This window comes from Bufo gargarizans, chromosome 3, assembly GCF_014858855.1.
Source record: "Bufo gargarizans isolate SCDJY-AF-19 chromosome 3, ASM1485885v1, whole genome shotgun sequence".
Taxonomy (NCBI): Eukaryota; Metazoa; Chordata; class Amphibia; order Anura; family Bufonidae; genus Bufo; species Bufo gargarizans.
This window is the reverse complement of record NC_058082.1, coordinates 408,591,433-408,616,149: the sequence shown is the minus strand read 5'-3', so window position 1 is coordinate 408,616,149 and position 24,717 is coordinate 408,591,433. Positions and strand designations below refer to the sequence as shown.

General features: G+C 41.3%; 1 long non-coding RNA gene across 1 annotated transcript in view; it reads right to left on the bottom strand.

Moving 5' to 3' along the window:
- Positions 1-3,569: 3,569 nt before the first annotated feature.
- LOC122930273 overlaps positions 3,570-24,717 on the bottom strand; it is a 40,227-nt gene continuing 19,079 nt past the window's right edge. The window contains exons 2-4 of the long non-coding RNA XR_006388111.1: positions 18,446-18,642; positions 15,214-15,414; positions 3,570-3,780 (exon numbers count right to left, since the gene is read on the bottom strand). This is a non-coding gene — a long non-coding RNA (uncharacterized LOC122930273). The remainder of the gene's footprint in view (positions 3,781-15,213; positions 15,415-18,445; positions 18,643-24,717) is intronic.

Genomic DNA, 24,717 nt, shown 5'->3' with positions numbered 1-24,717 from the left:
AACAACCCACACCATATAAAAATGTAATTAATTATGTAACTTAGATGCAAGAGCGGATAGAGACAGTGTTTCCGCTTGTAAGCGAACATATGGAGGCAGCCCAGTGAGCCCAGAATAGGGTTTATAAATCGGCAGGCTCAGATCCAGATCTTTAACCCGGGAGATGGGGTTTTGGTTCTGGTTCCCGACTTCAAAAGGGAGTTTATAGTACAAACAAATGCCTCCGAAGTAGGCCTGTCTCAGGAAGTCAACGGGGAGGAGCATCCCATTGTCTTTCTCAGTCAGCCGTAAGCTCACCCCAGCCGAGACCAGGTTCAGTATAGTGGAGAGAGAGTGCCTGGCTATTAAGTGGGCACTAGAGTCTCTCTGCTATTATTTGTTGGGGCAAAAGTTCTGCCTGGTGACTGACCACTCCCCTCTCAAATGGATGAGCCAGGCCAAGGACAGAAATGACCAGGTCACCCGATGGTTTCTCTACTTTAAATTGTTGGTGAAACACAGGGCAGGCCGGTTGCAAGGAAACACGGATGCCCTGTCCTGGGTACACTGTTCAACATGTGTTCACCCCCTTAGGGTTGAACAAAGGGGGGCGGTATGTAGGAGGGTTTAAGGGATGATCGTGGATGATAGATATGTGTCACCGAGGTTCCTGGCTTCAGTGAAGTAAGAGCCGGTTTCATGTTTTAGCAGCAGTTGCTGTTTGACACGTTGCTGTTTAGTATGGCTGTAATTGCTGATCTGGGACAGCTCTTACTGGGAATAGTCAAAGTGCTGGGTGGGTGAGTACTCCCCACGTTTCAGGCTGGGTCTTGGTTTTGGGCTATAAAACACAGGCAGCACTGTTAGGTGGTGTGGATTACTCCTCTCTGACAGTGGAGCTCTGTCAGTCTCTATGTTGGGACCTGGGAGTTTGGGCTTGGATTAAGGCCTGCTACCTTGTTGGTGTGATAGCAGGTGGATTCTGCTTTGTCCAAGGACTTCTTCTTTCCTGCATAGTGTGAACGAACACCAGAATAACAAGGTGACTGTTTTCCATGAAACTGACTTTTTGTTTTGTCATTTACTTAATGTGTGAATACACACAAACACTGAAATGTTTAATTCAAAGACTTTGTTGTTGCCTCTATACTGCGTCCGCTAACCTGCCTATCAGAATGAATCCCCACAAGTGTGTGTGTGTGTGTGTGTGTATATATATATATATATATATGAATAAATATCTAGAGATGCTAACTAGTATTGTGTCTCTCGTGCAATGAAAAGTGTCCTGTAGCAAAACAGTTAAGGAAATTTGTATTACCAACTGAGTCAAGGTCAAGGCACACAGAATAAACTTGTGAGAGGTTGTGACGCAGCACTAATGGAAGCTTCATGGAAAAAGCATCAACAGAAAGCAGAGCGTGCCAACTCAAAGCTGAAGTACAGCTGCTGTGGACATGCAGGGCCCCAGTATTATAGCACACAATACTGACACTGGCAAACTGCTCCATGTGAAAAGAACATGGGACAAAAAGACTCTGGTAAACATGTGAGGGTAGAACCTCTGCACAAAGGCAGGTCTGTTCTAAAGTTACTTGAACCTCGAATTTGAAAGGTGACTTTTTTTATGGTGATATTTTTAGCTGCTGGAAAATATGACACTATGTTTACAAACCATCTATAGACAATAAAACCATGAAAAGTGGGTCATATTGAATAAAAAGAAAGGGTGCATTTACAAGGGTTAACAGCAGCAAATTGTTGGGAAGGAAGCATTCGATCCCGACAGTTGGCTGCTCTTTCAGTGAAGGAGACTGCCGTAATTACATGCAGTGATCACCTCCACAGTATGAGAACAAGGGATCGCTATTACAATTGCTCGTCCTCATACAGCTGCACTGTTTCTGGGTTTCTAAATACACCTTTAGGCTAAATTCACATGATAAATGGCGCATGACTGTTGCTTTCAGAGCCAATTAAAGACGATGGGGCTATTCACATGGCGTTTTTTTTAACGGCCAGTGAATAGTGGCCATTAAAAAATAGGACATGTTTTTTGACCCCACAGGTGTTTTCCAGAAATGAATGACTACTGTTTGGCCACACCACTTGGTCCAGAAGGGAGGGAGCGCCATATGGCTTTTGGATGGCAGGTTCTGCTGAAATAGCTTTCAGGTGCAGTGTCACATTTGACCATTTTTGGCCATTTTTACAGGCAGATGGACCACATTGAAATCAATGGCCCATTTTTAATTGCCATACAGACAGGACTGCCCCCATCTAACAGTCATTAAAAATGGCTACTAAATACTTTCAAGAGTTAAAATGAAATAAATTAAAAAAGCCTTATCCACTTGAACACTTGGGAACACTCAAACCCTTGCTATTCACTGAACACAGTAGGACCTACACTAGGAACGTCAGGTCCTGCTGCATCCAGTGAATAGCGAGGGTCTCTGCCTGTTCAATTGGATGAGGCATTTTATTTTTAGTTTTTTTTATTACTGTCAGCACCATCTCATCTGTTTTTAACAACCGTTTTTTCACAGTTGCTAAAAATTCATTCAAAATGGATTATGACCACTTTGCAATCCATCAGCGGTGCCTGTGTTTGATCGGTGAAGTGTCCATAAGTCAGCACTTTTTCCTATAGTGTGCAAGGACGTCCACCGCTGATGGCTTGCATGGTGGTCGTAAACATGGAAACGAAAAGAGTATAATGAGATGAAAAAATGAATCAAGCCAGCAAAGGAGGCAATGTGGATAATAACAATACATTAGTAAGTGCCTTGTATTAACTTTTTCTACATAATAAATGTCATTTGCTGAAGTGAGACAATCCCTTTAACATCCATTTTTTTTAAATGTCTTGTGAATGTAGACTAAATTAACATTGAGGCACTTGATTTAGAAGACTTCAATCTCCTTATATAAATGGTTCATCAGGATTATCCTGCTTACTTACTATTGCAAATTTTCCCTGTACAAAGCTGTGCATATTAAATGGCCATGAATTATACTGTAAGACATTAGGCAAAAACTATATGCAAGTCTGGATTTCTCCTTTCCAGATCCACAATCCACATGTATTGAGGATAAAAAACAGTCCTTTATGTTTGACATGGCATAATTTCTATAAACTTTTTTGTCCTACATCAGTGATGGCGAACCTATGGCACGGGTGCCAGAGGCGGCACTCAGAGCCCTCTCTGTGGGCACCCACACCCTGGAAAAAGTCTATGGTGTACCAATATGCCTTAGACTTTTCCTGCCATTCAGCAGCACAGGGCGCACAGAATGTAGGCAGGCTATTATAGATAAATTATAAAGTACATGGAAGATATACTATATTGGACTGTAGTATTCAAGGTAAATTGCTGTGTTGGCACTTTGCGATAAATAAGTGGGTTTATCTTGCAGTTTGGGCACTCGGGCTGTAAAAGGTTCGCCATCACTGTCCTACATCATGGACCCCCCGACAATCAACGGTTCTTTGGTAGCTCCAATGGCATCGAAATGACACAGCTCATTCCTGGGACGGATCTGTGTAGTTCCGGCGCCGACTTTCAGCACAAAAGCTACTGCGGAACAGCAAGGTGTCAGACCCCTGCTAATCAGATATTTATGGCCGCCAACAGTTAAATCCTGGACAAACCATTTAAAGTTATGGATACTTACAATCCTTAAAGGAAAGACAGTTTTATTTCCATTTACATGTTTACCTTGAAGTCGCTCTGTGGCATTTTTAAGAAATCAAAGACACTGGCATAGAGAACAGCTGGCATGGTTGGGGTGCAAATCCTGAAAAAACAAAGCAATAGATGAGTGATGTACAGTACTATATGTGTATAACATGTATTTGATGGAATACATGCTATTATATTACTTTGTTACAGTATATACGTACATTGTAACTTCTAATTTGATATATCTCAAGCAATTGCTTAATAAAGAAATGAAAACACCCTGGCTATTTTATTATGTGCATTTTTATTTCATAATATATCTGAATAGTAGTTGAAAATCTCATTTTATACAAAGCTTGAAATCTTTAGCTTCCCTTCCGATAGTTCAGTGATGGCTAACCTTGGCACTCCAGCTGTGGTGAAACTACGACTCCCAGCATGCTCCATTTATTTCTACATTGTTCAGAGATCAGCCAAGCAAGGGGGGCATCTTGGGAGTTGTATTTTTACCACAGCTGGAGTGCCAAGGTTAGCCATCACTGCGATAGTTATAGAGTCAAATCAAAACTCTGATTGCCTGCAGTCACCACTAGGTTTTCCAAAGACAAAGATTATACAGCACCTAATAAGAAATCCAATTTTAGTAACTGTATAAACTCCACAGTGTGTAAAAACAGCTAGAATTGTATGTGTCTCTACTGCTGTGTGCAGCGAGACAGGTGATTTGAAGCTCTATAACGTAACAATGTATTGCAGTCCCATGTAATAAACATTATATGGTATAATAAGATGAAAGAGAATTTGATTTGGATTGATAAAGAGAACCGATCAGCTCGCCTGACATTTCTGTTTAACAAAATACTCCATGAAATAAAAATGTTGGAATATCTTTACTTGGAACTCTGCATCGTGCCAATCTCCTGGAAATGTAGGAATAAATTGGGTGATACCATTCCTCATGTTCATAGGGTGTACTACTATGTCTGCTACCGTGAGCACTGATTGAACAGTGCCAGAACATATAGGGACATGCCCCGCTGACACTGGAGATCGGAAACACCCAGTTATCAAACATTCATGCATGCTTTCTGAAAGTAAACAAAAACTGCAAGTATACTTTATAATAGTAAATGTTGGTGGAGACAAACAGTTCTGTGTCCTATTTGCACTAAGCGTCCTTCGCTGGTTAACAGAATGAATATTTATGTATGGATTTAAACTTGGAACAGTTATTAAAGCCCCTTAGCAGTAAAAAGTGTGTGAGCAATGGCACAAAGTCACCTCTGCTCATTCACCAAACCTATGGCTGAGCAGCGTTTAATATTACATGACAGAATATCATATATTCTTTAGAACCAGGAAATTGCAAACAATGTCTATTATAATGTTTGAAGCAGTGAATGGACCGTAATATTATAAGGCTGCTTATTTGCTGTGTACACAGATGACTTCCTTTTTTAGGAATCCCCATGTACAGCACTTCCTCTTCCATGCTCTGTCGGGAATGAGTGGTTCAAGCTCCACAGAACCTCATGTGCAGACTGATTCTGCTTGTGGTATACAGTTCCTATACCATACATTAAGGCATCTGGTCCATATGGTGGATTTATATGTATAGCTTGCAAGACACTATGCAAACGTTGACTGAAGCAATCAGCATTAGCCATACCTCCCAACCTAAAAAGCCCAGGAAAGGACATCATCAGTGACTTCTGTAGCCCCCCACAGTAGAATACTCTCTTAGCGTCCCCCACACACTAGAATGCTCCCATAGTGCTCCCCCACAGTAGTCATGCCCCCTTAGTGCCCTCACACAGTAGTTATTCCCCTTAGTATCCCCACACAATAGTTATATTAGTTATGCCCCGCAAATGCCCCTCTCATAGAAAAATAACCCCTTAGTGCTCCTCTCACAATAGTGTTGCCACCTCACAACAGTACTGCCTCCTTAGTGTCCCCTAATAATTGTGAAGCCCCTGTAGTTTAAGTAGAATATTGACCTAGCCCTGTACCCCCAATGAATGGATCACAGTATCCCTCTGCTGGAGCTCTGTCCTGCCCAAGACCACAGGCATGATGATGTCTCTGTGACCAATGGTGGAACAAGGAGTTGACAGCTCCCTGCTTCAACATTGTATTCAACTGTATCTATGCCCTGTTGTGATGCATCCATAGATTTATATGGGTCAGAAATCTACTAAAAGGGTGTCACAACCAGACAGCTGAGAAGCTCTGACAGAGGCCTTTCAGAACCTCCTCCTTGAGTTTCTGTGTTGTGGTATTCAGCTCCTCCTCTCGTCAGCCTCTCTCAGCTGTCATGTGTTGGACTAATTGCTTCCCTTTAAATTCTTCCCCAGAAGGCTTTTCTGGGCGGCTTATACTACTTCCTGGAGTGTGTGTGCACGCTGACTCTGTCCTCCTGTTTGCTTCAAAGCTAAGTGTTGTATCTTTATCTGTTATTATCTGTTTGCTGGATCCCAGGTGACCCTGACTCCCTCCGTATCTTGTGTAGGGAGCCGGTGGTCGTGTCCCCACACTATTGTAGGGTGCTCAGGGCTTTATAGTCAAGGTTCGTGGATATGCAAACCTCCACCATTCGGATCTTTGCATAGGCTGAGCAGCCAGGGAAAGTGCCAGGTCTTCTGCAGGGGTCTCCCTTGGTTCCTTAGTTTTTGGATCCAGCGAGTCGTTTTTACATGTTGCTTTGCCTTGTTTCCTGTACACCGTCCGTGACAAAGGGGTTCCTTTTTACAGTGTTAAGAGGCATTGACTCACACAGTATTCAGTACAGAAGAGAAATGTATACACCATGATGTACTTTAACAAAATAAAAAAAGCCAGTAGCAAACATATTCCATTGCAAAGCTACTATATTTTGATATTGATAGCCTATCCGCAGAACAGGTCATCAACATCAGATCATTGAGGTCCGACTCCTGGTACCCTCATCAATCAGCAGTTTTAGAAGGCTGCAGCATTCCTATGAGCACTGCAGCCTCTTCCTAGGCCAATAGGAAAAAAAAGGGGGAGCATAGCAGCACATAAAAAAACAGCCTTACTGTGGTGGTGCCGGCAGTGTTGGGTGCTCCCAGCAACAGCAAATTTCAAAGGAGAAAGTGGCACTCACAAGTCTTCATTATTCCAAAATTTTATCACCCCAAAAAAGCAACGTTTCGACCAGTGTAGTCTTTTTCAAGCAATGACATCACATGCATCAGTCACATGGCCTGAGCTGCAACACCAAGGATAGCCACTATACAAAGTATAATGCTGTGAGGAGGCTGCAGCTCTCACCAGAGCTCTGTGACCTGTTCAAACTGTTGATTGTCAGGGTTTTGCAAGTCAGACCGCCACTGATCAGATATTGATAAGTTTTCCTGAGGATAGGCCATCAATATCAAAATCTCAGACGATCCCTATGTTTTATTTTTTACATATACCTCAACTGTATACCCCAGATGTGATATGAATAGGGACTTATAGTTTCACTAAGTATAGTCAGCTATACAGTATATAAAGAGTATAGGTACAGGAACCTAGTGCCCTGATCTCAAGCAGAATTCATATTCAGAGTCATACTAGAGAAAATAATTATGAGATCTGTTAAATACCAGCACCTCTGGTGCACAGCTGAAGGAAATACTGTCTAAAATTCCCCATAATTCCAATATTGTAATAATGTAATGGCGTTAATTTACTTGTGCTTAGTTAGAATGGGAAGACATAATAAAAGTAATATCACGCTGGCACCCTGCGCAAGGAGAGGGTCAAGAACGCAGCCTGCATCCTCGTCTCCATGGCAGCAGGCGAGCAGCAGAGGAGCTGAGCGCCGATAATGATGATCGATGCTCAGCTGTGTTGGGCTGTGTACTGTGAGTCACGTGACGCTGGCCACGTCATGTGACTCACCAGCCAGGGCTATTTAAACAGGCAGCCTGCTGGCCACAGGTTGCCTGTGATTGGTCTTATTTCTTTCACCAGCATATCATCTGTTAGTGTTTGTTGTGTTTTGACCTCGGCTCCGTATTTCGACCTCGCTCTTGCTACCTCCTGCATTTGACGTGACCTCTTGGCTTTGACCCAGGCGTGAGTTTGACTTGATCTTGCTTTTACCTTTTGTATTGTTGTTCCTCCTGGCTCCTGACCTCAGCTCGTATTGACTTTGATATTTGATTAACCCCTCAGTGTCTGCCTGTCACTTTGTTGTTTTCTCCTTTATTGTATTCTTACCTTTAAGGCCCTGCACGTACTCAGATTAGGGACCACGGTCAAGCTGTACACCGTCGCCTAGGGCGGACCGTGCATGTAGGCAGGGACAGAGGTTAGGGTGGAGCTCAGGGTGGAACACACTCCTCCCGCATGTGACACGAGTCTAAAGTTTTGACTATTCTACCTAATGTGCTTACCAATTTTCTTAAAATGCAGAAGCATCTTTATATTTCTGTCCTGTGAAGTAAAATAAACTGTAGCAAGGAATAGTCCTAGCATTCACTGGAGAAGCGTGAAATGCACTAATAGTTTGCTCCACCTCTCCTGGGAACAAGGGGCAGTGCTTGACATTAGCAAGATTCACTTGACTAAACGGATATGTAAATTAAAATATTCCACTCTTTTAGCTTCATAGGAGAAAGTTTCCATAAGTGCATTTCAGCTTTTATAAATTGTGATGTGGAAATCAGAATATCTTTGCTTTTGTGAGTCATTGCTTATTCTTTACATTGACGTAAGAGACAAAAATAGCCCGAGGAACAATCATACGGAAGATGAGTGAGTAGGACGTTTTCTCTGATGTTAGTTAGGGACTAAGTTAATGTACTGTGGCAGGCTGCATTGTAGGCAGATTAAGTCACAAAAAATAATTAACTCTTATGTGTCAACTGAATAAGAACAGGAATAATGAAAAGCATATGCCTGTAATATAAGAGTTAGAATTAGTGTTTATAATATATCATATGTCGGACATTAATGGGGTCTTAATAATAACCCTGCGCTGGCGCCTGATGCGCCTAAGTTATGTAGAGGCGCTGGCTATGCAACTTGCTTAAATCTACGCCAGCTCCCTTGCTTAAATCTACGCCAGCTAAATGATGAGTTGGACCAGCCAGCACACCCCCTTCCACAGCCTCACCACGCCCCTTGCTTACGCCACCTCAGAAAAGTGCTGTGAGTGGGGAAAACTCGCAAATTCCCTTTGCAACCGAATCTGCGACAAAAGTATGCCAAAAAATTGCGTACTTTTCATCATAAACGACCTCCTAAATGTCTCTTACATTTCACAGTTGCGTGACGCCATTTTCTGTAAGTGCAAACAAGTGTAATTGGTTTGCGTGACTAAATAAACCAATTAGCTAAAACTGCGTTTTTTGTCCAGCCACCTCTCGACTTGTTAGCCCTACTGCGGCTGGACCAACGGCCCGCCTCCTTTATAATGAATAAAGCACAAAAAAAAAAAAAAGAAAATGGATGCAACACGGACGTCATCTGTAATTTTTTGCGGATCCATGTTTTGTGGACCACAAAATACATACAGTCGTGTGAATGCACCCAAAGACTGTTTGTCATCTGTCCACAAGCACTTTACATGCTGTTATTTATTTTCAGTGTAGAGCTTGAGGTGTCACCTTGCAAGGGAAAAGCCATTTTTTATTCCCTCTAAAAGAACATTGGTACCACCAGTTTTAATTAAGGACTTGTGCACACAACCGTATCCGTTTTTTGAGTTCTGCAAATCCCGGATCCACAAAACATGGATACGGCCGTGTGCAACCTGCATTTTCCCTTTCCGCGTTCCTTCCCAACAGTGGGTTGCTCATTAAGTGGAGGCGATTACTGCATGCGGCGATCACCTCCACAGTATGAGGATGAGCTATTGATACTGGGCAGCAGAGTGCTGTGTAGACTGCATAATCTGCTGCCTGGGAATAATTATTAAGATGTCCGTACCTCCGTTTATTTCACCCAATGAACAAGCGTTTTGGTTATTGCGCGTTCATAGCATTCCTGATAATTAGCCCAATATTCAGGCTGTGTAAAGTCAGTTGTTTGCAACTTAAGCAAAACTTTGGAGTCTTGCTTTGGTAGGTTGAATCAGCTGACTCTTTCGTCGTTTAGCAGGATTTCTATCTTTTACTTTTTGTCAGAGTAGGTCCCACTCAAAGAGGCGACCTTGGCGTGGTGAGTGGGCTTATGCTTTTTGATCAAAATGTACACTAATGCCTCTTGTACAGCATGCAGTATGGGGGGCTGTACACCTTAATATTGTGCTGAGAAGCAAGTTTAATTAGATCAAAGCATAGCATTGTGGATGTGCGATCCAGTTCTGTTTTTCTCCCACTGGCACACTATCTTTTACTATTGCTCACCTACACGCTGGGTGATATTCAACATATGCTTGATGCTCTCCAGGTACAGGGGTAGTTTTGGCTCTCTCAGGGGACCGATCTGGGTCCTATTACTTTGTCTCCTTTTCTGCATATATTATGGGATGCCTGGAATCTGTTCACCCTTCGATCTGGATTAGTATCCATGCTGGGACCCTTAACTTCCTAGGTACGTAATTTTCCTGGCCAGTGAACCTGATGAAGAGGGTGTTCCACCCCAAAAACACGTAGGGGGTCATTTATTAAGACCAGCATTTAAGCTTGCGGTGGATCCACCCGAGTTATGTAGAGACGCAGGCCTCTACATAACTTTGGCAGATCCACCGCTGCTTCTAGCACAGCTTCTTAGCTGTCTAAAGCTACTTTCACACTTGCGGTAGCAGGGTCCAGCAGGCTGTTCTGGCAGGGGGAACAGCCTGCTGGATTCGTGCTAACACTAGCCAACCATGCCGCCAGAAGTCCGGTTTTTGTCTGGACGCCTCCCTGCTTGTTTGCCTTGCTGTGGTCAGACCACCAGCCCGCCCCCATTATAGTGAATGGGGCCGGAGCAGACTTCATGCCGCATGGTGGACTAGCCCCTGCTGGAACAGCCTGCCCGGACTCTGCTACTGCAAGTGTGAAAGTAGTCTTACATTTAGACCATTTTCTACGCCTAAAGCAGGCGTAGAAAATGGTAAATGAGACGGGCCTACTGACCTGTCTCCTTCCCCGCCCTTGCCACACCCACTTTTTTAGACCTGGCGTGAGCGGGGAAAAAAGAACCTTTGTGCCGCAATCTGCACCAGAAATACGTCTAATATAGGTGTATTTATGGTTAGTAAATGACCCCCATAGCTCTTTTCTGGTCATAATAAACTACTAAAAGCATCCTATTGTCAGATGTCCTGTAGTGCCGCATACTTTTGAGATTCACTCTTCTGTGATACTTGGACTGGAGCCCAGGATCCGAGCCTACAACATGCAGCAGCAGACCTCACATTTCTTATTGTATATGCCTGGAGAGGTGTTCTGCCCTGAGCCTGGGTAGATCTTTTTCTGTTCTTCTATTATTGCATGATGCACATCGTTTCTTTACTACATCAGTCCTCATTTTCCTAGTTTCCCCTCCCCTTGCCTGTGTCTAGTTTTATAGTTGGAGGTCGCCCATCTATTTATTCTGTTTCCTTTACTTACCGTACATTGAATGTGTCTCTCTTGACCAATATTTTGCTATGTGCATGTATCATTTGAGAACGCTCCACTATTATATTATGTATTTCCTGTTTATCACTTGCTTTATATATGATTTTTTTTACTGATTGCAGTCACCAATAAATACTTATTGAACCATAAAACCATATTATCAAAATCTACTGTTTATCCATGGACACTATGCTCTTCCTTCCACCGTTATGCTTATGAAGATTGTAGCTGAGCTGTTTGATTGAAAGGAAGATCATATTTAGAGTAGTATTGCTCACATATTTGGAAACTACATTTTTTACCAATCCTCTAATATCAATCTATTACCTGAAGTATGAGGAATTTTAGTCGGAAAAGACAGCAAGCGTAAAGAAATAAAACTCCTGCTCATTGTGCCTGTATTGACCCTGGAGGGATGAAACCGACACGTATAAAAGGGACAGAATGGCAGCTTATTTGTTGGACCTTCACTTGGAGAAAGCATTAGGACACGACACCTTCCATAATTTGTTCTACTTTGAATAAACTATGTCTTTACTGAAACAATGCATGAGCAACATGAAATATAACTCATGTGTTCCTTCATTACCATTACAGCCAAGCTAGATGTACAAAAAGACATTATTCTCCTATTATGCTAATGAAGGATTAATGATATATTGGTTCTAGCATACGTACAACCTCTCACTTGCAATGAAAATAGATTTCACTGCAGCATAATTAGGGCATTTTAGCTTTCTCACTGCTTGCAAGAAACCCCAGGTTGCCAATAATATCTCTGCTGACATCACAGGCTGTGACGCTGTTCAGGTTGCCAAGATGACTTAACACCATCTATTCTTAATGCCGGCTGATACAGGCCTTGAGGCTATTCCAGGAGGAAATTGTAACTCAATATTATCCAGTGATAGAACATTGGTCTTTATTATTTAAGAGGAACATTGAGTGATTGTATGTGTGAAGAAGCTGAAACAATGAATTGATTCATCACCCAATCTATATGGGCAGATGGTTTGTTTGGATGTAATTGAATCTGAGGGAAGATTAGAAAAATTGACACTTAAAAAAAGAGCTAAGGCATAAAATTTGCTTCAAAAAGTGTACCGTTCATTCTATAGACCCGCTAGCTTCTTAACTACAATAGGCTAATTTGGGATCTTAGTATCAGACACAGCTCCTCTGCTCTTATCCCTTGCTTTTTCGGGGTCCACTTGTCATGCAGTCAATGTAGCTACTGTATATACTGTCTTGTGTTTTTGGGAAGGTTACGTATGTATTTGTTGTAATGGTAAATGCTTTTCCCTTGCGCTAGAAAAACTTGGGGCCTTTGGCAATTTGGTCTGTGAATGAAAATGTATAAAGTCTTCCTGTTTGAAGTCTTGTATGTAAGTTGACAAGGCTGACTTGAGTGCCTGTGCTTTTTCTAATGTCAGTATATGGTAATTTATTGGCCAACATGGTATTCAATTATACTACATACTGACGTCATACAGTACGATTCGAAATACACCACTTTTTTACTTCTCATTTAATTTGAATGAAGGGAAGTTATTCCATGTATGAAAGCCCACCAACTAATAAATGTCAACTGTTGTTTTGGATGGTAAGAGGACATTGTCTTGAATTTAAAATAGATTTAGAGCCTTTTGCCGCCTGGTGGTGTTCTGTTTAATCCTTCATATTCCTCCTTAACATGGATTACAGTAACTGCGATACTGTTTATCTGGAATATCCTTCTTGATATTTACTTTTCCCCTCAACAAAACAGCTAAATAAAAAAAACTAGCTTTATTATCCATACCGGCTCTGGGAACCAGCAGCTGTCTTGTGTAATACAGAAATGATTGTTAGTGGGGTTGTCTGGAAGGTAAAAAAATCATAGGAAATTAATTGCACGATTTCCGTGCCACTCCCGTTCCGATGCTTCCCAGGTACCCCGCTGGTCTCTACTTCCAGGTCTCTCTTGACACAGAAAATAACCAGTTAGCCAATTGCAGGTCACAATACTTACCCTTCTCAGCCAGTGATTGGTAATTTAAAGCCGACTAACATGGTTACACTTTTCGTTGGCTGTCAAAGCTAAAGAGAAATACGATCATGCCTAGATAAGGAAAGGCGCCTATATACATTAAATAAGTAAGGCCTGTATTACACCAACAGATTATCTGACCATCATCTGTCCAATCAGACCAACATCGTGTGTATATAAAAAAAGCTCTGTGTGTTTAGTCCAACTGACCAATGATTGGTGAGAAAATCTGTCAGATAATCTGTTGGTATAATCCAGAGCAGCCAAGCACTCATTAACAAGCACAAGCTCACAGCAGGAAAGCTAGGGATTGTGGGGATTGTAGTTTTTGAAGACACCATGATACTCTCAGTGTGTTTCAGGCTCACACAGGAGCTAGACAAAGGTAAATTGAACCTCTGGTTATATGTATAGGCTCTGGTTGGGTAACAGGTTGCAACCATAAGGGTACTTTCACACTAGCATTTTCTTTTCCGGCATAGAGTTCTGTCATAGGGGCTCAATACCGGAAAAGAACTGATCAGTTTCATCACCATGCATTCTGAATGGAGAGCAATCCACTCAGGATGCATCAGGATGTCTTCAGTTCAGTCACTGAACGGCGTTTTGGACGGAAGAAATACCGCAGCATGCTGCAGTATTCTCTCCGTCCAAAATTCCAGATCAGTTGCCATAATTTACATTGAAATGCCGGATCTTTCCTGCTGGTCTGCACATGCGCAGACCAGTAAAAATGTGAAAAAAATTAAAATAAAACAAATCATACGGAAAAACAGAGAGACGGATCCATTCTTGCAATGCATTTGTGAGACGGATCCGCATCCGAATCCGTCTACAAATTGCTGTCCGTTTGCATGCAGATTGCCTGATCCGACAGGCAGTTCCGATGACGGAACTGCTTGCCGGATCACTCTGACGCAAGTGTGAAAGTAGCCTTAAGGGTCCATTCACACGTCCGTTGTTTCTTTCCTGATCTGTTCCGTTTTTTGCGGAACAGATCTGGACCAGATCTGGACCCATTCATTTTCAATGGGTCCTGAAAAAAATCGGACAGCACAATGTCTGATTTTTTTTCAGGACCCATTGAAATTGAATGGGTCCAGATCTGGTCCAGATCTGTTCTGCAAAAAACGGAACAGATCAGGAAAGAAACAACGGACGTGTGAATGGACCCTAAAGCAGTTTTTCAAAAATGAAGTTACTTTACTGGAATACCCCTTTAAGCAATTAGCAAGTATCCATTGTAATGTGCTTCAATGCTATATTCTATACTTTAGCATACTTTTGTCCATTCTAGCATTCGTGTAGCAAATTGCAGCTATGAAAGCTATGCACAATAAATAAGGTTGTTGTAAGAACTTCCAAGTATCAAATCACTCAATTGTTCATGACGTTTTCCTCTGAATGTCACAGCTATTTGTCATGGCCTCCCTGTTCTGGGAACCTAACAACATGATCTGATTTTATCTATAGCCAAGGCACAAAGCTAATCAGTTCCTATTAACCTACCAGAAATGTCACACTTTGCAGTATGCTTTCACTTGGCTGAATACAATGTAACTTAGTTTAATATTAACATTTCCATCACTTCTCTATTTAATTTGCAAGATTATTAAGAGAATAATTATGCCGTGCCTCCTGTATAAAGACTGGCCAATTTACACACACAGATGATGGGCCAACTCTCGGGCACTAAAGTTTGTATAACTGCTTATGACTGGTAACTGACAATGATGATCAGTCGACAAAAGAGCAAACACTCAGCATTTTGATTTTGGCTGATCCGATTGTTTATGTGCCACAATTTTTTTTTCTAAAGGTGCTGTTTGACTGGTTTTATTGTAAACCGGTGCTCATTATGGCCTGTATTTGAGGCATGCAAAAGGATCCTTAGTGCTGGTATACATGTAGTTAGAGTAAACTACTTCACAGTGCAGTAAGAGTAGAGTGCACAAACCTTTTTCCTCTGGCAGGGTGTTGGGAATTATGCTTCTCCATAGTGTTCAAGATGAAGACCATTCAAGAATGTAATGTAACCTCTCCAAGACCATTGTAAAGATGTAATACAACCGGTCTACTTCTCTCTGCAGATTTAGAGCTCAATGCCGAATTTGTCATCACTGTCTCAGTCCATAGGAAGCCAACCAATTCAGCTTTTCTGTATGAAAAAGACAAATGTAGAAAACAATGATTAGAATTTAGTAATAAAAAAGTAGTTTGTTCCTGCTTTTTGATAGTTACAAGAAGTCACAATCACTAACAACTCTTTTGGTGCCTATGGATCCTCCAGTCTTCATTGTGGTCACAGTAACAACTTACACACACAACTAGTGACTTTCTTAACTCCCTTTCTTCAATACCTTACCAGCTTACTTGTATTAGTACCTGAGATGAAGACTCTAAGAGGATTTATATTTATTTAAGTTCATGTTAGTGCATGGGATAAAATTACTATATACTATAATAAGACATGTAGCTATAAGTATAGTGAGGCACTTTCCTACAAACATTTGTTTTCTAATACTGTATAGCTGCGATTAACTGGAAATACCTTAAAGTGAGTGTGTCAACATTAATGACCTGGTGTAAGATTTTCTTAAAAAATTTAAAGGGAACCTGTCATCAACTTTTTGCTGATCTCACTTAGGGCAGCATGAAATAGTGACAGAAATGCTGATTTCAGCGGTGTGTCACTTATAAGCTAAAAGCAAGTGGTTGCTGAGAACCAGCCACATAATCATTGCAGCCGAGGCCTTGAAAAGCGTCAAATCTACCTGAGAAGAGTCATGGTTATTCCTAATCTCCTGCTCTCTCACCCATCTGCTGATGATTGGCAGTTCTCTCCTAGACAGAAAGGGAGAAATTTAGGTAGAAGCCTGTCAATCATCAGTAGGTGGGCAGGGAGAGCAAGAATTCATGAATAACCATGACCCTTCTCAGGTGGCCGTGACTCTTTTTCAGGCCCAGTCTGCAATGATTGTGATGTTGGTTCTCCGGCAATCACTTACTTTTAACTTTTAAATGACAGACCGCTGAAATCAGCTCATCTGTCTCTACTTTATGCTGCCATTAGTATGCACAGCATAAAGTTGATGACAGGACCCTTTAACATATGTCAAAAGCATTGTGATGACCATACCTCTAGAAAACAGGATGAGATGTATAGAATATAAGACCATAAAGAAGTAATAATTGCACACAGCACTGTACTGTAAATTTCTTTGTCCTACTAGGTTTTAATGGAAAAAGAATAAATAATTGCATATTTAACACCTGAAGTTCATTATACACAAAGTAATCAGAAAAATGTTTCTCCATATTCCTGCCCTCTTCACACAATTTACTGAGCTCAGGTAAAGAGAGCATATGCGAATATTTTACTCCTACAAACTGCAATGAATCTTCTGTACAGAAAAAACAACTTTCTAAAGGCCAAGGAGTTCATCCCTACCGTCATTTAAAGAGTGGAAGAAAGAAATATCTGTTGCTATGGAAACTTTAGCAGCCCGTGATGCACCAAGACTAGGTTCAAACGGGGTCCAACAATTTACAATCATATACAGTACCAGCTCAATACGCAAGGTTCCTTGCAAGCATTTACAAAAATATTATAACTACCATAGGGACAACTTGGACTTGAATTAAAGGGGTTTTCCGGGATTTTGATACTGATGACCTATCGACACCCGAGACCCCCTCTGATCAGCTGTTTGAGAAAGCACCGGAGCTCCTGTGAGCGATGCGGCCTTCTTGCTACTCACCAAGCACAGCGCTGTACATTGTATATAGGCTGTGCTTGGTATCGCGCTCAGCCCCGTAGAAATGAACGGAGCCGAGCACAATATCAAGCACAGCCGCTATACAATGTACGGAACTGTGTTTGGTGAGCAGCAAGAAGTCTGCATCGCTCACAGGAGTGGCAGTGCTTTCTCAAACAGCTGATCGGCCGAAGCCCCCACCGATCAGACACTAATGACCTATCCTGAGGAAGTCATCAGTATCAAAATCCCAGAAAACTCCTTTAATGTAAAATAAAGCTAAAACCTTTTCAACCCCTTATCAATTGAAGTGTGTCTTTACCCTCCAAAACCAACCCCAGTGCCAAATCTCATATTCTTACTTTCTAACTTACTTTCCACTTTCTAACACATTTAATGCCGGAGGACGACTGACCCAAGAATAACATTTATCACCTATCCATAGGACAGCTGATAAATGTATAATGGTTGGAGATCAGACCACCAATTATAAGAATTGGGTTCCCTGAGTCATCTGTGTGAATGGAGTGGTAGTGCTGTACTCAGCAGCCCCACAGACAAGGAATGGAGTGGTAGTCACCAGGTTTGGACTAGATCACTAGAGTACCAGAGGTTTCCCCAGTGGGCTCAGGCTCTAATATCATAGTGAGGCCCAAAGGTCCAGGACAAAGAAATCCATTTGGCTACATTTGGAGCCAATTAATTGCTACTATGGTCTAATTCTTGTCTTCAAAACCTATTAAACATTACTGATGATTACGGAATCATACATTTATTACCTATCCTGTAAATAGATGATAAATGTCTTGAGTACCCAAATCTCTTTAGTAAAAAGGTAGAAATGGGTAACTACCATGTGGTAGGTCTGACATTTTTAAAATATATGAAGCGATGAACTGCAAAATGTGTAGCAATAAATGATCTTATAAATGATAACCAACATAAACTCATGAAAAACAAGTCATGTCTAATGAGCATGCAGCATCTCACACATTAGAATTGGAGGCAGATATTTTGATAGATATTTAGCATTTCACTCAGCACCGCCCAGTATAGAGATATAAAGATTCATGCTGAGCAGATCTTCCCAGATGTAGGCAATCACAGCTCCACATGTATAGCGTAACTCCACCTGCTGCTGCAAGGCCCTGATCCCCACATTAATTGCTGAAGAAGGAGGACACAATTGTGTAGACTGAAGGAGAATTTAAAAACAAGAGGATTTATTCTCCATACTCACAAAAGTAGAAAAGACAAAGGCATATAATAAAAATCTCAAGAGGCTGTTCCAAAGCCCAGCCCTGGGTTTCTGGCTTCTTCCAGGCCATGCTGGACCAGCATCCTAAGATTTTTACGCTTGTCAGTACATAAGCAAGCAAACAAACCACTTGCCAGTGTGCCCAAAGACTCAGTTACTGCTGCCTCCCTTACTGTGATTGGTCGTCATAATAAGCCTCATGGTCTTCCATAACCAACTCCTCCTCCAGGGGTAGCCCCTCATCCTCTTTGTCCACTTTCTCCTCCATGGGAATTTATTTGTGTGGGTCCCCAATAGCTACAGGGTGGCCAGCAAGATGTGGAAGTTGTTCTTCTTCCGTCCTCCCTTGTTGCATCAGTGTGAATATGTGCTGTAAGATAAATATCAGAGGGATGACGTTATTGATGCCGCACTTATCCCTACTGAAGGCTGCAGATCATGTTATTATACATTTTGTTTTATTTTATGTATAAAGAATAATTATCTTTTCAAGATAGGCCATCTCTTTTCCCTTCCTTTAAGTTGCCTATACACATAAGAGAATAGTTGTTGCAATCCACCCTTTTCAGTGGAATCATGTCATATACTGTATATGGAGGTGCCCCAACTTTCCTCCAGCAGCAGATGAAGGATCAGGCATGTTGAAATCCTACAGCAGATAAGATGCCAGACAGCTTATTCCCCTCTCTCCATTGAGGACACATGCATGAATGGTTAAGCAAAGTGTTCATGGGTGTGGAGGGGTTAGGGAAGAAAAGCTGTTGGCCATAGCTTGTGAAGGTGTGTGGGCAACATTTTAGGGTTTATGTTTTACTTTCTATTTTATCAGATCTGTGTGATAGGACAATAGTTGAAGCTCATCTTTTAAATATAGAACATGGGTAGCTTAGCAGACAGAAATAAGGAAACTGAAGTGGGAAGCATTTTAGTAGCGTTAATAGTGACATAGGTTGAAGGCAATCCAATTTTTGCGAAGGACTAATTATAAGTGATGAATAAGTAACCATAAAACAATGGGAGCAAAGTCTTCAAAAGAACATTGGCCTAAGAATTACTACACTAAAAATTAAATTTAGGGCATGCACAAGCTTTATTTTTTGTGTGGTGGCTTTTAGTCACACATTGTTTTTTTAAGACTTTTTTTTCTGAAGAGAAGTCTATGGAAAAATGTTTGACAAAACGTCATACCCAGGGAACACTGTATTTTACAAAAAAAGACATCAAGGGAGCAAAAAACTGAAGCAAACTGTTTTAAAACTTCACTACAAATAAAAGCAGTATTCCTCAGTGTCTAGTGCCAGCCTTTTGCTTCAAAAATAAAAATAAATTGTCAGTAAAACTAGATGGCTTATCTGGTCAACTTAAGTTTTTTTTCAAGAGCACGAGAGAAAATAGTAGGTGCACAGTTTAGGTTAGAGTAACTAGAGCATGGTTGAAATACAGGAAGAAAAAGATCCTATTCAAAAGGGAAAGGTTGAGGAGGACATGAGATAAGAAGCATATGGTTAAGTGAGCACAGCTCAGAGTGGCAGAGGCCTCATTGTAATTCATAAGATTAAAACAAAGAAGTTACCGTACTAAAGAATAGGAAGCATCCAGATACGGTGGGACATTGCTGGGAGAATATTACATCATATGATGTCCTGACGGATATTATCACTCTTGGTAGGAGACAAGGTCATTTGGACTGAGATGAGCAACAGATGTTTATATACTGAAAACAAGAAGTTAACCAAAGGGAAGCATTTCAAAGAAGCATAGCTTTAGGCCTCTTGCACATGACCATATGGTTCTACATGGATCTGTTTTTCCATTTATTTATTTTTCAGTAGTGTTTCCGATTTAGTTTTGCCATTTTGTTTTTCCGTTTGGTTTCCGTTTGCGATCCGGAAGCATACAATAATGTTTAAACATTAAATACATAAAAAAATTGGGCTGGGCATAACATTTTCAATAGATGGTTCCACAAAAAAACGGAACAGATACAGAAGACATACGGATGCATGTCATATGCATTCCATTTTTTTTTTGCGGAACCATTGACTTGAATGGAGCCACTGATCATTATTTGAAGGCAATAATAGGACAAGTTCTATCTTTCAGCCGAACGGAAATACGGAAATGGAATGCATACGGAGTACATTCCTTTTTTTTTGCGGAACCATTGACATGAATGGTCCCACAAACGGACCGCAAGCGTAATACGCAAAAACTGAACTAGAGGCCTTCGGGTCCATTCAAACGTCCGTAGTGTTTTGCGGTCTGCATATTGCAGACCACAAAACAGTGACGCCGCACATCGCCGGCACTTAATAAAGGATTCCTATTCTTGTCCGCAGCTGCGGACAAGAATAGAACATGCTTTATTTTTTTCCAGCACCGAAGTTTGGGGCGGCATCCTTTCCAGGCCCCGTTGAAAATGAATGGGTCCGCACCCGTTTCCCATAATGGCGGAACGGATCCGGACCCATTCTACGGACGTCTGAATGGACTCTTAGAGACATAAAAGTAAGGTGGTTTTGCATGAATAATGACAAGAGTAGAATATCTCACAATGAATTTGTAATAAAGAAAATTAACACAGGGAGATATAATTTTTAGTGATCGTAGATTTCATTTGGTGCCCAGGTTGAATCATGGAGAAACTTTATGATCTTCTTTTTAGTTTAATACATGCTTTGCGTCGAGGTTAGGACAAAAGAGACAAGCTATGTTAAAAATTACAGACCTGCTTTATCAAGGCCAGCGTGTACTACATTACCCTTGATAGGGCCTGCACTGCCGGGGGTAGCATGTAATTATAATGAGGAGCAGGCCTCATCATAAATGACCTGCCTCCTTCGGCAGAATGAAATATACGGCAGCTCAGAGGCAGTTTCTGGTGTAAATAATGATAAGTAACCAGAGGCTGGTGGCCCCATCCTCGCAAAGCCCTGACTCTGCCCTTACCACTCCCACTTTTTGTATACTTGGCGAGGACGGTCTAAACTGCAGACTGCAACTAAAAAAGTTGCAAATGTATTGAAAAGTTGCAAATCTGTTGCATATGCAAATTCTCTACACAAAAAACAGGAGTAGGGGGAATAATAAATTTCCCTTTACGTGTTTAAAGTGTTGCTAAAATGTATAGTTTTCTGTGCATTTGAGAAGTAGGTTTTGGGCTTCCGGCCTGATGAATATAGTATAGTGAAGAAAGATAGTTATATTTAAAGGGAGTGACCAGATTCAAATTATTCAAGGAGGAGGCAAGTAACAGGAGCACGAAAGCTGGAGAAGACAGTAGTTCATCAAATAACATGTTGAAGCTGCCCATAATGAGCACTGTGTGTTTCATAAGAAGTATGTTACACAAGAAGACTGAACAGGTAAAGGGGTTATCTGAGGTCTTTTCTCTGTCACGGCTGATGAACATATAGAGAAGGCGTCTGGCTTAGGTAATGAGTATACAAGCAACTTCTGGCAAAAGGATAAGCGACCTCTGGCACTCCAACTGTTCTGAAATTACAATTACCAGAATGCTTTATTCCCTTCTATGGGAGTTACAAGAAAAGCTGAACGAGTGGGAATGCTGGAAGTTGTAGTGCAATTGCAGCTAGAGTGCCGAAGCTTGCTGATCCTTGTTCTAGCACATCTCCAACACACAGAGAAGTGGAGCTCTCTGCCATTGTTGAAAGAACAGTGCACCACACAACTGGAACAAAAGTTTTCACAATTAAAGTGTATTAGAAAGTTTAATCAAGTTCAATCAATTTGTTGTTGTCTTTAATCTCTTTAGGCCAAGCAAAAGGTAAATCAATGATGTCTGTAGCTGGAACAGATTACAGAGGCTGGGGTATGAAAGTTTAATTTTTTTTAGTTAAAAAGTCTCCATTTTTTTGTTGGAAGCTTTTAACCCCTTCCCCTAAGGCCTCTTGCACACGAACATTGTATGCCAGGCCATATTGCGGCCCGCATACGGCAGGTCCACAATACATCACGGATGTGGACTCATTCACTTGAATGGGTCTGCAAATCTAGAGATGCGGTGTGGAACGGAACGGAAGCACTACAGAGTGCTTGCGCGGGGTTCCATTCTGTACTTCTGTTCCGCAAAAAGATAGAACTTGTCCTATCTTTTTGCGGAACGGACGGATCGCGGAACCCATTCAAGTGAATGGGTCCGCCATATGCATGCAGCTGGCCCATGGTTGGTGCCCATGCATTGCGGCCTAAGTGCTGGTAGTTAGCACTCTGTGCCGTAATAGTAGGGCATGGCAATGGCTGGGCTCAAGAGCTGTGCCCACATCATTGCTTGCTGGAAATAATTCTGATTCCAGCAGTTTAACTCATGAGATGCAATGGATAATAGCAACTACGGCATTTAGTACTTTTAGTCCTTAATTAAGTTAAATTTATATACAGTACTGTCCAAATGACTTGGGCAGGTGTGTGAAATTCTGCAAAGTAAGTATGTTTTAAAAAATATAAGTGGTTAGCAGTTTATTTTTTTATCAATGAACACAATGCAAAATAAATGAACAAAATATTTGGTGTGACCTCCATTTGCCTTCAAAACATCATCAATTCTTCTAGGTATGTACATTTGCACACAGTTTTTAAAGGAACTCGGCAGGGAGGTTGTTTCAAACACCTTGGAGAGCTACCCACAGATTTTCTGTACATATAGACTTGCTCAAATCCTTCTGTCTCTTCATGCAATCCCAGGCAGACTCAATGATGTTGAGATCAGGGCTCTGTGGGGCCATATCATCATTTCCACAACTTCTTTGTTCTTCTACTGAAGATAGTTCTCAATAAGCTTCACCACACCAAAACACAATACACAGCATGCAATTGATCTACGACAATATTTGATTCATCTCATATTAGGAAAATAAATACATTAAAAGTGGTAGTGGCATGCATATACAGGAACAAATAAGAACCACAAATAAGGCTACTTTCACATTAGTGGTTTTCTTTTCCGGCATAGAGTTCCGTCACAGAGACTCTACACCGGAAAAGAACTGATCAGGCATATCCCCATGCATTCTGAATGGAGAGTAATCCGTTCAGGATGCATCAGGATGTCTTCAGTTCAGTCATTTTGAGTGATCAGGCGAAAAAAACGGAAGACTTGCCTGAATGCGGGATCCGGCATTGTAATCCGGCATTTTTTTCCATAGGAATGTATCATTCAAAATACCGGAATGCTGGATCCGTCCTTCCAGTCTGCGCATGCGCAGACCTTTAAAAGTGAGAAAAAAATAAATACCGGATACGTTTTGCCCGATGACACCGGAAAAACAGATCCGGTATTGCAATGCATTTTTCTGAGTGATCAGGCATTTTTCAGACTGATCAGGATCCTGCTCAGTCTGAAAAATGCCTGATCACTCAGAAAAAATTACATGCGTTTGCATACCGTTTGCCTGATCAGGCAACGGAACTGCCTGCCGGAATCAAACAACGCAAGTGGAAAGTACCCTAATATGTCAAATATCAAAAATCCAGACCCCAAGACAAATAGTGCTGGTATTGGAACTCTATTGCCCACAAAATAAGGTAAAAACAGTATAAGAAATCCCAAAGTACAACTTTGGCATATAATAAATTCCTAGTGGAAAAACAGGCAAATACTGGGAGAAAACCAATTACCGCACAAAATTATATGAATCTAAAGTGCCTAGTGCCATACATACTATACATAATCCATCAAGGAGTACTAAATGGAACAAATAAACCGACCAGTGTGGTTGAGACCCCGACGCATGTTTCACGTTTCGCTTCCTCAGTGTCTAGTGCCATACATAATCAATCAAGGAGTACTAAATGGACCAATTAATACCTGGTTGGTATTATTTGTTCCATTTAGTACTCCTTAATGGATTATGTATAGTATGTATGGCACATCAAATTCATATAATGTGCGCGGTAATTGTTTTTTCTCCCATTGTTGTACTTTGGGATTTCTTATATTGTTTTTACCTTTTTTGTGGGCTATGGAGTTTCAATACCAGCACTAGTTGTCTTGGTTCTGGATTTTTGATATCTGACATTTTGGCATCCACGGCCGTTGTTCTTTTTTCATTTTTTTTCCGCTGACTCATTGACTTTTAATGGGTCAGTGGAAAAAAAAATCGGAAAATGCTCCGTTTATCATCCGCGTCCGTGATCCGTGTTTCCAGTCCGTGAAAAAAATATGACCTGTCTTCTTTTTTTCACGGACAACGGTTCACGGACCCATTCAATGGGTCCATAAAAAATCACGGCTGCACACAAGATTGTCATCCGCGTCCATGATCCGTGTCCGTTTTTTCCTTTCATTTCAAAGGCAAACTTGACTTAGATTTTTTTTTCATTTTTCATGTCCGTGGATCCTCCAAAAATCAAGGAAGACCCACGTAAGAAAAAAACGGACACGGATCACGGAACAACGGAAACCGTTTTTGCGGACCGCAAAAAA